The sequence below is a fragment of the Ceratosolen solmsi genome, unplaced genomic scaffold (assembly GCF_000503995.2).
Source record: "Ceratosolen solmsi marchali unplaced genomic scaffold, CerSol_1.0 scaffold56, whole genome shotgun sequence".
Classification (NCBI taxonomy): Eukaryota; Metazoa; Arthropoda; class Insecta; order Hymenoptera; family Agaonidae; genus Ceratosolen; species Ceratosolen solmsi.
This window is the reverse complement of record NW_011948425.1, coordinates 3,211,706-3,223,228: the sequence shown is the minus strand read 5'-3', so window position 1 is coordinate 3,223,228 and position 11,523 is coordinate 3,211,706.

Sequence of the window (11,523 nt, the reverse complement as noted above, 5' to 3'; positions counted from 1 at the left end):
TGAGATGGAAGGCCTTAAGACTCCTTTTCATCTTTACACCTCCCCGGCCCTCGCGCGCCCACCCTCACACATTACGAGACACTAGAAGGAAACGATTATTAATTGCGCAATGAAACGTCACATTTGGAGCGAATCTCCCCACCAACCGTAGACATGAATTTTCAAAACATTTATATTTTAACACGTACGTTTGATGTCCTACCAAGGCCAATATTACATTGGAAAAAAATTCGATAACATGCACAATTACGTTTCAGATAAATAATTCAACGAATTTTGAATGCTAATATTACTAATACTACTACTATAACTACTACTACTACTACTACTACCACTAACTAGCGTCATGTGTCTCGAATTAGTAGGAAGGAAAGACTCGTCTTACGTAGCCACTTGAGAAGTAGTACCCAGTACCCGGGACAGCAACCTTTAATAAATATCTTCAAACGTTATAGGACGAGTGAAACATGAGGTTCGTCGTTTTCGTGCGTCAAGTGGGAGGGGCAGACGATATTCACGATCTTTTAAACTGTCGCTGAGCAAACGAAGCGCTTGATCTAGTTAGGAAGGATCTCGTTAACTGACGATCGATCGATGCGATGCGATGCGATGCGATGCGATGCGAATGTCACGTGGTAAACGCTGTTTCGTGGGTGCGTTGGGTAGTTTTAACGGGATGGCTCGTTTGAAAGTTTGCGCTTGGCGTTAAATAGACGAGGAAAAGATTTTCCTTCACAAAGCGTTCTCGCGGCCTCACTTCACTTAATAATTACGCTTTGTCAATATTACGTAAGCCACTCGCTTATATGTACTTTACATAATTCGACTTTGCATCGGCAGACCGCGGCAGCTTTGCCGCCGCGCGCTTATGTAAATTATCGCGGATATCACATTTAGCATTAAAATAATTGTTTAAGCGTTTAAAAGTAGGAGTGTGGAGTGAAATCGTGATCGAAACGAGTGGTCGGGTAGATTCGCTCGATCCACGGCCCCGTATTTATTTCATATATGCCTGTCTCCACGTCCTTTCCTACGACCGATTTAATGGACAAAGGTGTTGGCAAGGGCTCCTTCTGCCCTCTCCACCTCCGCCGTACCATTTACATTGGAGGGCGGACGATTCCGTGGGCACGTTCGCTCTTGTCCAGGTCCGCACGCGTTGGATCACGCATCTTGAAAATTAAAAAAAAAAAAAAAAACGCGCGTTCAGCCGGGACCGGGAACTGATCGATCGGATCGACCGTTTATCGGGGCCCACGGCTCTAGAGTCCAGCATCGCCTTGGATCTGTGAATGTTTGACAATAATGCCATGGGAATAAGGCGCAATCGCGTTGCTGCTCATTACGGGGAACGGGGTGACGGTGAGGGGTGATGATGAGAGAGATTGAAGGGATTGGGTTTGGGTTTGGGTTTGAGGGGGGGGGGGTAGGAGAAGGGGTGAGACAGAGAAGCGAAAAAAAGAAAAAAAGAAAAAAAAGAAGAAGCTTGGCGTTTGAAAAAGGAAAGCCACGTCGAAACAATGTCCTTGGATCGTTTTAATTACCATTTTTCTTTATGTTTCTATTTTTCATTGTATTTTTGTTTATGTTTGCTCGTTAGTTTGTTACTTTTTCCTTTCATTATGGATTTAGGAAATTGTAATTTATAGAGTTAATAAAATGTTGATATACATTGATCTTGATTAGCGTGAAAGTAGGCTCGGTTGGAAATTTACCAACGAGGAAATAAAGCACGTATTAAGCATGCACGAAACATTCGAAACTCCCAGTGCCATTAAAAGAACCGCAGTTACGGCCGTGTTTATGTATAAAAAGAAATCAGGGTTTAAGTAATTTATTTGACAAATAATTAAATGCAGGCGTAGCGAGCCACCGCCAGGGATACGAAAAGTTTATCTGCTAATAGGGAGCTCGGCATGACTAAATAAGTATCCGAAGAATACAATTTACGCCCGACCGAATAATCCGTCCACGTAAAACGTCGGGCTCGACGAGGCTCCCTGATAAAAATCATTATATGCATTATTAATCGAGGCGTGTGTTTTGGGCCATCGGTGGGACCCACTCTCTCGGCCAATAACAGCCAATAATAAATTATTAAGGAAATTGAAAAAATAGCTAGCAGAGCGTCGAGTGCGAGCGCGAGCGCGCCTCGGCCAATGTCACCTCTCTCTCATCCTCTTTGTCCTCATTAATTAGCCCTTCTTAAAACTCCCTTTAGGCCGCCAGGAATCGTCATCTTTATCTTTATATTTCTCTCTCTCTCTCTCTCTCCCTCTCTCTCTCTCTCTCTCTCTCTCTCTCTATGTCAGACTCGTTCGTGGGCCGAAGCGAATCCGTAAAGCGAACCAGCTGTTCGGCGCGCGGGCACGACCGACCGGCGACTTTATGCCCGCGTTGAACGCATCGCATCTCCATACACCTGTCCGACAACAGCAGGTCACTCGCCGCTGATTCCTGGCTGCCCCCCCCACCTACCCCTTCCCATTCCCCACCCCGCCACATACGAGTCCGTCCGTATCCTCGTCCCGCCATTTCACGTCATTTTCATTCTCGACGACGCTCCCGGCGCTTGGGGTGCGGCACTCTTTCGAGAGCGGTTAGGGCTCGTATTCTAGGTTGCGATAGGCCTTGAAGGTATGTGTATGCGCCCGTCTACGTGGCTTGCCCTTATATTATAAATATTTATACGAATGCTCGTGCCTCTCGCACGTGCACGATGCACAAACTTTCGAGACGTTTCCTTGTGTAATTACAAGCTGCCCGGCCCTCTCTGCGCTTTAAGACGTTATTTAGGCCCTGGGACGTTTAGGCACTCGGCTCAACACGACGAGGTGGCCTTATTTATTTATCCGAACGCGTGATCGGAATATAAAATATGATTAATTGCCCGGACAAATTGCCCGCGTACGAGTTAATGCCAATTGCCCTACACACACGCGGGCGCGCGCGCGCACACACACACACACAGAGAGAGAGAGAGAGAGAGAGAGAGAGAGAGAGAGAGGCGAAGGAGGTGAGGGCGGATGGACGATGTGGTATGGTGACTGGAGCGTGGAGGGTTGGAGGGGGTGGGGTTATGGGGAGGATGATATGAGGAAAGAAACGCGAACTAGTTATCATTCAGGAGCGTGAATGATAAGAGACTGTGGAGAATTTTATTGCGATAGAAGTGAGCGCGAGAATTGCCAGAGTCGCGCTTCTTGTGGATTATTGTCGAGGTATTAAAAGGCCCGTCTGTCGAGCATAAATCGTCATCCACTCGGAAGCCAACGGTCGCCCAGCTGCCCTCGGTTTATAGGACGTTTATACGAGGGCGAGCTCTTCGCCCTAAAGAATTTTCATCATTTGTAATTGGAATTTTTACGCTCGTACACCAAGAGCCCGCGCATTTACGTTCAAAAGCGCTATCGTAGTTGTCCGTTAGTTCATAACAAATCGTTTAGGCTAATGTTCAATTATTGGATAACACGCGGTCGAGTGAGAGCGACGAGCAAATAGGCGTCCGGACATCTTATTCCAAGGCTTTTTGACGGGTGACTGACACGGCAATTTCGCGCCGCCCGGGAGGATATCACTCGGGCATTAGCCGTCGAAGCGCCAATTACAAATACAAGAACATTTTTACTTTCTTAAAGATCTTGTACGTGTAAATTAAATCGCGCCACAAGCCTTTCGATAATTCCATCGGCATCAAACTATTTATTTCTCGCTTGGCTGACTGCCGCTCTCACTATAATAGGGAATTCAACAATAATCGGATTGATCGTCGATCTATCTTTTCACGAACCATATAAACATATAACCATGTCGTCTAGAAGTAGCAATGTTTACTTGGACGGCCAATTTTTTGTTTTTCATTTTCTTTCTTCGTTTTCTTTTTTTATTACAGAAATTAATATTAATGAACGCGATAAAGATTATTCGATATTATTAGTGTTTATTCGGATTGCGAATGTTCAAGGCGAACAATGTCATGGGATATTAAAGAAATATTGAAGAAATCATTGGAAATTATGCTGTACGTAATAGGAAGCAGACAATAAACTAATTTTATTTTTACCGTATCTCGGCGAGATTAGTAAATTTTTATTAACCGGAAAGCTTAATTTTCAAATTATATTCTCATTGCTAATAATGTAATAAAATATTGAACACGATAAGAAATATACGAGATTTCACTAAGATAAGGAGAATGTAAAGTGGTAACATTGTGGCAGAGATTAATATTTAATGAAAGATACGACTAAAAAACAAAAGGCGTGTTTCGGTTAAATTAAAAAGTGTATTATTATATTTGAAAGAGCGAGAGAGGAAGGGAAATGTTGCCAATATCTGTAGGAGAACATAAAATTCGCGTGTACGAAAGGGCGAATTATTCGGACTCGGGCAATCGACAAATATGCCAAGGACCTGATCGAGAGACGATAAAGGCCAGCAAATGCTCGGTCCCTCTCCTCCATGTACGATTATTAGCCTATATCGTGCTTCTCTCCCTATCTCAGTCTCTCTCTCTCTCTCTCTCTCTCTCTCTCTCTCTCTCTCATAAACATGAGATAGAGCGCGCGCGCGCGCACACACAAGTGCGCACGCACGATCGGACGCGTGTACGTGTAAAACTGTAAAAGCCATGTCTTTGCTCACCAAATAAACTATTAAGCCAGCAACTATCGATGACGACGAGGACAACAAGGAGGACGATCGCGACGACGACGGCGAAGTAGAACAAGAGTAACTAAAGAAGAAGCGAAAGAAAAAGAGAAGACGAGAAACAGGTGCGGCAGGACGATCGAGCGAGTGCGAGAGAGTCGCGATGCTCCTCTCGAAGAGGGAAAGGCACAACACGATCTCAAGGGCTGGCGGCACGCGCCACCAATACCTAAGAGAGACCGCTCTATCTTAACCTCACCACTCCCTCCCTTCCTCCCGCGCCATGCTCACTTACTCGGTCTCTCTCTCTTTCTCTCTCTCTCTCTCTCTCTCTCTCTCTCTCTCTCTCTCGCTCTTGCGCTCTTGGACTCCTTGGCTCTTCGGCACCCGTACACACGAGCCAACAGCTGCTTTGTACAGCAGCCGCGGCAGTGGGCAGCGTCTGTTTTACGCCTCGAGTAAAGCACCGGGAATATCTTCCCCTCCTCTCTCTCTCTCTCTCTCTCTCTCTCTCTATATATATATATATATATATATATATATATATATATCTCTTCGATACATACACACACTCACATCATATCCCTCTCTTCCCAGTTAAGCTGCTGCAAGGCAAACTTGTCGTACGATGCCGCGTACAACACGTGTGTACGTGGTCTACGTGGAGGAGAGGAAGCAGAAGAGGAAGTGGACGAGCCCTTCGAAAGTGCAGTTTAAATACTCATTGACAGAACGTTAAAGAACGACTGTTGGACTTCTCGCTTTTCTTCCGCTGTCCTCTCGTGGCGCATCAATAACTGTACGTCGTGATTCATCAGCGCTTCCCGTGACGACGTTGAAAATGCTCGCTTGGCTTTTCCAGACCAAGTACTACGAGCCAAGAGAATACGACTGCCAGCTCAAAGCGTCGAACAAACATTGAGCCAATCATCGTTACACCCAACACGCATATCGTCTTCGAGGTAACGCGCCTCGTCAAATTCTTAAAATCGGGAGCCACGCCGAGCAGCAGCCCGCAATGCTCCGCTCATCGATAACGAATCCGGGGATCTTTGATTCCTCGAAGCCCTTCGAATTCAGAGTCGAGGGTGGGGGCTGCGAGCCTGATCCTCGTCATGAATTAGGGTCTTCGTCCATTGCTCTATTTCGGTATCGAATGCGACTTAACTCCTTGTTCGCCATCGAGGCGCTGGGCCTTTATGGGACCAAGTGCAAGTGCGGGCTTATATTGTCGAGCGGCACGCAAGTAATTAGCGTTTACTCTACAGTTGCGCGCTCCAACTTGTATAAAGAGTGTGTGGCGTGGTTACTAATACTCATTGGGGGCTGGAAATGAGCTGCGCCGGCCCGCTATCCTCCTCGAGGGCAGCTGTTTTCTTCGTTTTTCTCCCGGCGCTCCGCCGAGCCTCCCGGCCTCAACGACTTTAAGAAGCTTTAACTGATTTCTTTTACGAGGAATTACGGCCACGCTGATAATTTATTATTTTATTAACAATCGCCTCGCTTCCAAGGCATCCCCGAGCGTGCCTCGACTAATGATTCCTCTCCTCATTTTTAAATAGCGCCCCGTTATAAAAATATGCCTCGTTTGTAATTAAAGTCGATAATACAACTATGAGAACTTCCCTGCGAGCATTAAAAATTCATAGCAACAAAATGCGTTTCGAGAAATTTATATGAATAACAAGGTTGTTTGCATCTTTTTCTTACTTTTTTTCTTTCTTCATTCTTTTTTTTTTTCTTTTTTTGCTATAGCAATCTTGCCCAATTATAAACGAACGAGACGGCGAGAACAATTTATGCCATAAGTATACATAGTTTTATTAAACAAAAACAAAAAACAAAAGACAAAAAACAAAAAACAAAAAACAAAAAACAAAAAAAAAAAATAAAGAAAAGGTCGATTATAAAGGAAAATGTATTTGCGTATTAATTTCAGTTAAATGCCGCTCGAATAGTTCTGTAATTATTTTCATACGAGTATATCAAAAACTTCTTCAAATACATTTTATGAAAACAACGAAATAACAATGAAATATAGGAAATAAGCTCGTAAAATAGCCCCGTTTGAAAATTAATTACAAGTTTGCTCTTAGTATTTATGGTATTAGATATTATACATATTTATGGTATTATTCTTAGTACTTGTACTAGAGAGAGGAAGAGAGAGAGAGAGAGGGGAGAAAAATTTTAAAAGAAAAAAGAAAAAATGCGTCTTGGCTAAATCTTCCCTTCTAAAGGGTCACGCATTGTTTTTATTATTTTTATTTATTATTATTATTATTAAAGAGTTGAAAATTTCGTGACATTGATTATTACATTAGAAAGTACACGATTGTTGGCTAACGAAGGACATGCAGATGAATTAGCATCAGGAATCGGCGAGCAATACACTCGTTGAATTATTTGTCTCGTTACGAGTTTCACCGAATCACTTGAATTAGAAACATGCGCGCGCGCGCGCGCGAACCCATGCACTTGTTAGTCACGGAGCCCAATGGGAGTTGCAGCGCAGTGACATATTCTGGTAAAGAAAAAAAAATTTGATGCACAACGGACGCCGCTTCTATGGATTCGCATGCAATTGATTTTTATTACTCATGCATGGATTTTGATATAATTTTCGTTTGCATCCCGCGAAATATCGCGTTTGTAATTAGGAGCTTCCGCTTGCGAACGTATATTGAGAGTCGTTACTTTCGCTCTTTCTTAGCACGCTCCAATTACTTTTTCCTCTCGATTCCACTTTATTTTCATTGTTTTTTTTTTCTTCCTCTCCCCTCGTCCACCCCGCCCGCTAAACACCACGGCAGTTCGCTCGTTCGTATGCACGCTCCGCCGACCACCTCCCCCACCCCCTTCCCACCACCGCCCGCCCTATGCCCGACGATAAACACCACATACGAGGCGCGATTTGTTTATCACTGGAGATTACTGGGTCGGGTCCTGCAACTTAATACGACATTACGATTATAATGAAGGCAATGCGAAGCTGACCCCCCCCCCCCCACCTCTCCGAACCCACCAAGTAACTGCTTAATAGTACATGGTTGTTCTCGTGATTAAGGGATGGACGGGTAATTAATTATTTTGGGAAATGACGGCATATGGTAGTGTAAGGTAAAATTATCGAGCGAAAGAAAGGACTTTTACACGTTCAAGGTTCCACGATTCCGGAATCACTTTAAACAGATAAGTCATGTGCACATCGTAAAGTTTTGTTAGCCTATCGTTAAACTACAGAAAATACTTTTTCTTATCAGCAAATTGAAGTGACGTGAATGAACTTTTCATAAGGCAGTGTCATTCTTTAGCTATGATTTCAGGTTTTACGGGGAAAGAAAAAAAAGAAGAAAAAAAAGAAGAAAAAAAAGAGTAAAAAGAAACAGAAGAAAAAAAGAATTGCTTAAGCTCCGTTTTGTAAGGATAAAACAAATAAAGAAATGGGACATTTCTATTTCACATTTATTAAAATTATAAATAGTCTGAAAGAGCGCTGTGTGCCTTATTGTCAGACATTGCAAAATGACGTATTGTTATGAAAATGGTCTGTGCTTTCGAAATTTTAATAACACAAATTTTCATTTGTTTTGTGCCCGCCCCGTTAATGTGCCACACAACACAGATTGAATATCAAAAGGCACGCGCGCCAACACTTGAATTCGTTTTCAATTCAAAATTTTTCTGCATCCATTAGACTAGTTGTCCCGAATGACGACAATGTAACACGGGCTGGGCCGAGTGTAGTACACTCGATCCAATAATATCTGGCCGATGATGAGGCACTTGTTTAATGGATAAAGAAAATTCTCACGACCCATGGCAGACCGAATTGTTGCGGGGAGTATCGTGTCGCGACGGACGGCACATTCGCCAGTCGGTTATGGCTATTCGCGTGAGCAAGAACCGCAAGGCATCATTTTGCCCTCGCAGAAGCCTACTTCATTCATAAAACCCACAAGGAAAACCGTTCGCTCATTCAGTTATCATCTCTAGTTTCCCCAAACCACGCGCACACGCGGTACCCGGTCGAGCTATGGACAAAAAAAAAAAAAAAAAAAAAAAAAAAAAAAAAAATTATGAAAAGGAAGGCCCGTGGTTTGTGCGCGCGCGCACTATAGTGGGTGAGAGAGATAGATAGATAGATAGATAGATAGAGAGAGAGAGAGAGAGAGAGAGAGAGAGAGAGCAAGAGCAAGAACGAGTACTGAGAGTGGGAGAAACGGAAACGGAAACAAGAGGGAGACAGAGAGTGAGAGTGAGTGAGGGAGCGAGCGCGCGCGTGTATGTGTGAGCAAGCGCGCCGAAGCGCTTAAAAATTGAGCAGCCCGAGCGAGAGACAGAAAGGTTTTTTATTTTTCTTTTTCATTTTTTTGCGCAAGTGCTTGACAATGCGCTGCTGTGCTTAATTGTAGTGCGATAAAACGTAGATACTCGTGTAGTATCGATTAGCTACGAATTTGTCGATTTTCCATCTCCTGTTTTCTTCAAATGTTCCGGCTCTTCGATAACATTAACACTTGCGAGTTTGCATACAGGATGCGCGTAAATGCGCATGAATGTATTCAATTAAGAATTACATAATATGACATTCTTGGTCTTTAGACGAAATACAGTGTTGTCTTATGAGATTTTATTATTGTGATTTTGCTTTTTGTTATTTGGTGGGGCACGACTTTATGGTTACAATGGCCCAATCATCCACATGATAATCCATGATTTTCCAATTTAAAGTGTTGGTTAAGGAGTGCGGGACAGACGGTACCATTTCTCACCCAGTCAGACAGCGCCTAACATTACGACATGTGTCGGGAAACAATGCGAGCCTACGGTTCGCGAGGCGCGGGTTAATTTCATCGAAGCTTGGCGTTCTCGAGACGCCCACGAAATTCACGAAGAAGCTTATGAATTGTCGTGTAAAGGCTGGATGGAGTTGTTGGACTTTGGGGACCGTTCGCCGCCGAGCGAGTCCCCGACGCATTTTTTCGCCAAGCATTTCAAAATCCCTTTGAATCGTGCAATCGCGTTCGCACAATGAACGAATAGCAGACGCAGGAGCGGCTCACGTTTCTCGTAGAGGTGAGGTAACGTAGAAACAAGCAAAAAACAAAAAAAAAAAAAAAAAAACAACAACAACAAAAAAAAAGAGAGATTAAGAAAGAAAAAAAAAAGAAAAGAAAAAAAAAAGAAACGAGCTGTCCATTAGTTGGTAAAAACAGCTACACGCAGCTCTGAAGCGCGCGAACTCGTCCATCGTGGTAGTGCCGTACCTGGCGTGTGAGTCGTCGCCTCGAGGGTCATGGACGTCGGCGAGACGAGAGGTCCGTTTCTGCATTGCTGCTGTATTTGCGTTGCCAGATGCCTCCTGTGCTGTTGTTGCTGCTGTTGGTGCTGCTGATGATGCTGCTGATGCTGATGATGCTGCTGCTGCTGCTGCTGCTGTTGCTGTTGCTGATGCTGATGCTGATGATGCTGTTGCTGTTGATGCTGGCTGTGATGATGATGATGATGATGTTGCTGTTGCTGTTGCTGCTGCTGTTGTTGCTGTTGTTGCTGATGTAATTGCGTCATGGCCGCAACGGCGCTATCCTGATACGAGGGATAGTCCGCGTAAATGGGCTCGTGCGCGCTCACCAGGTTATCCAGCATCGATAGCACCATTTCGGAGCTTGGTTGTTGCTGCTGCTGCTGCTGCTGCTGCGAGTGACTTTGGTGGTGGCTGTGGTGATGGCTTTGATGTTGTTGTTGTTGTTGTTGTTGTTGTTGTTGTTGTTGTTGTTGTTGTGGATGATGATGGTGATGGTGGTGGTTGTGGAGGTTGTGGTGGCCGACCGTCAACAAACCGAGATCACTACTCAGCTGCGCGGCTTGCAGCTGCTGTAGCTGCTGGAGGCCGTAGGCGGCAGCGGGTGCGATCGTCGTCGCGGTTCCCGGCGCCGCTGGCCGCGAGCCCGACGTCTCGACGCTCGCGACGCCCGCCGTGGCGCCGTGGTTGCCCTCAGCGACCTCGAGCCGGGGGTCGACGAGCTCTGGCTCGCCCCCCAGCACCTGGGCGACGAGGTCGGGCTATCGGAACTGGGCCGCCTCCCGGCCACGCCGCATTACTCGCCTCGGCGCGCGGAGCTGACTTCGGGCGCTACCTCGCACTCGTCTTCGTAGCTTGGCGAGCTCGCACTATTCAATCACCACGCACAAATGTCACCATAACCCGGGGAACGTGATACGATGTCGGGGAAGACTTTCACTCGCCGGTCGTCACCGGCGCTCGTCTTTGGCCACGGCCACGGTCTCACGGCCGGCACTCATAAGGGGACACACACTCGTTTGGGGCGACTGGGGCCACGGGCGACCTCTGAGACCTCGGCTGCCAACGGCTCCAAGAACGGCTGGATCGTGGTGATTATGGTGTTGGTACTGGTGGTAGTGGTGGTTGTGGTTGTGGTGGTAGTTGTGGTGGTAGTTGTGGTGGTAGTTGTGGTGCTGGTGGTGGTGGTGGTGGTCGACGATGAGGGGAGGTGGGTGGATGGAATGATCGGGGGGATGGCGAACGATGAGAGATAGGACGAGCCGCGCCAGGTACGCGAGAGCTGCTGCGCTGGGCCTGGGCGAGGAACACGAACGCCCGTCGAGGAGCTGCTCTAGACCACTTGACGCGAGCACGCGTGTCACTGTGACGGAGCCGCGGAGCGTTTCCGCTGGCGAGCCTCGAGAGAGCCGCTAAGCCGCTACCACCGCCACTTCCCTACTTCCTTTCCCCCGTTCGCTCGCCCGCTCTCGCTCACACCCGGCCCCTCCGGACTTGGCTCCCGCTCGGTCTCGCTCGCGCCCACTGGCGCCCCCGTACGCTCTATCCCGCTCGGGCCTGACCACGGC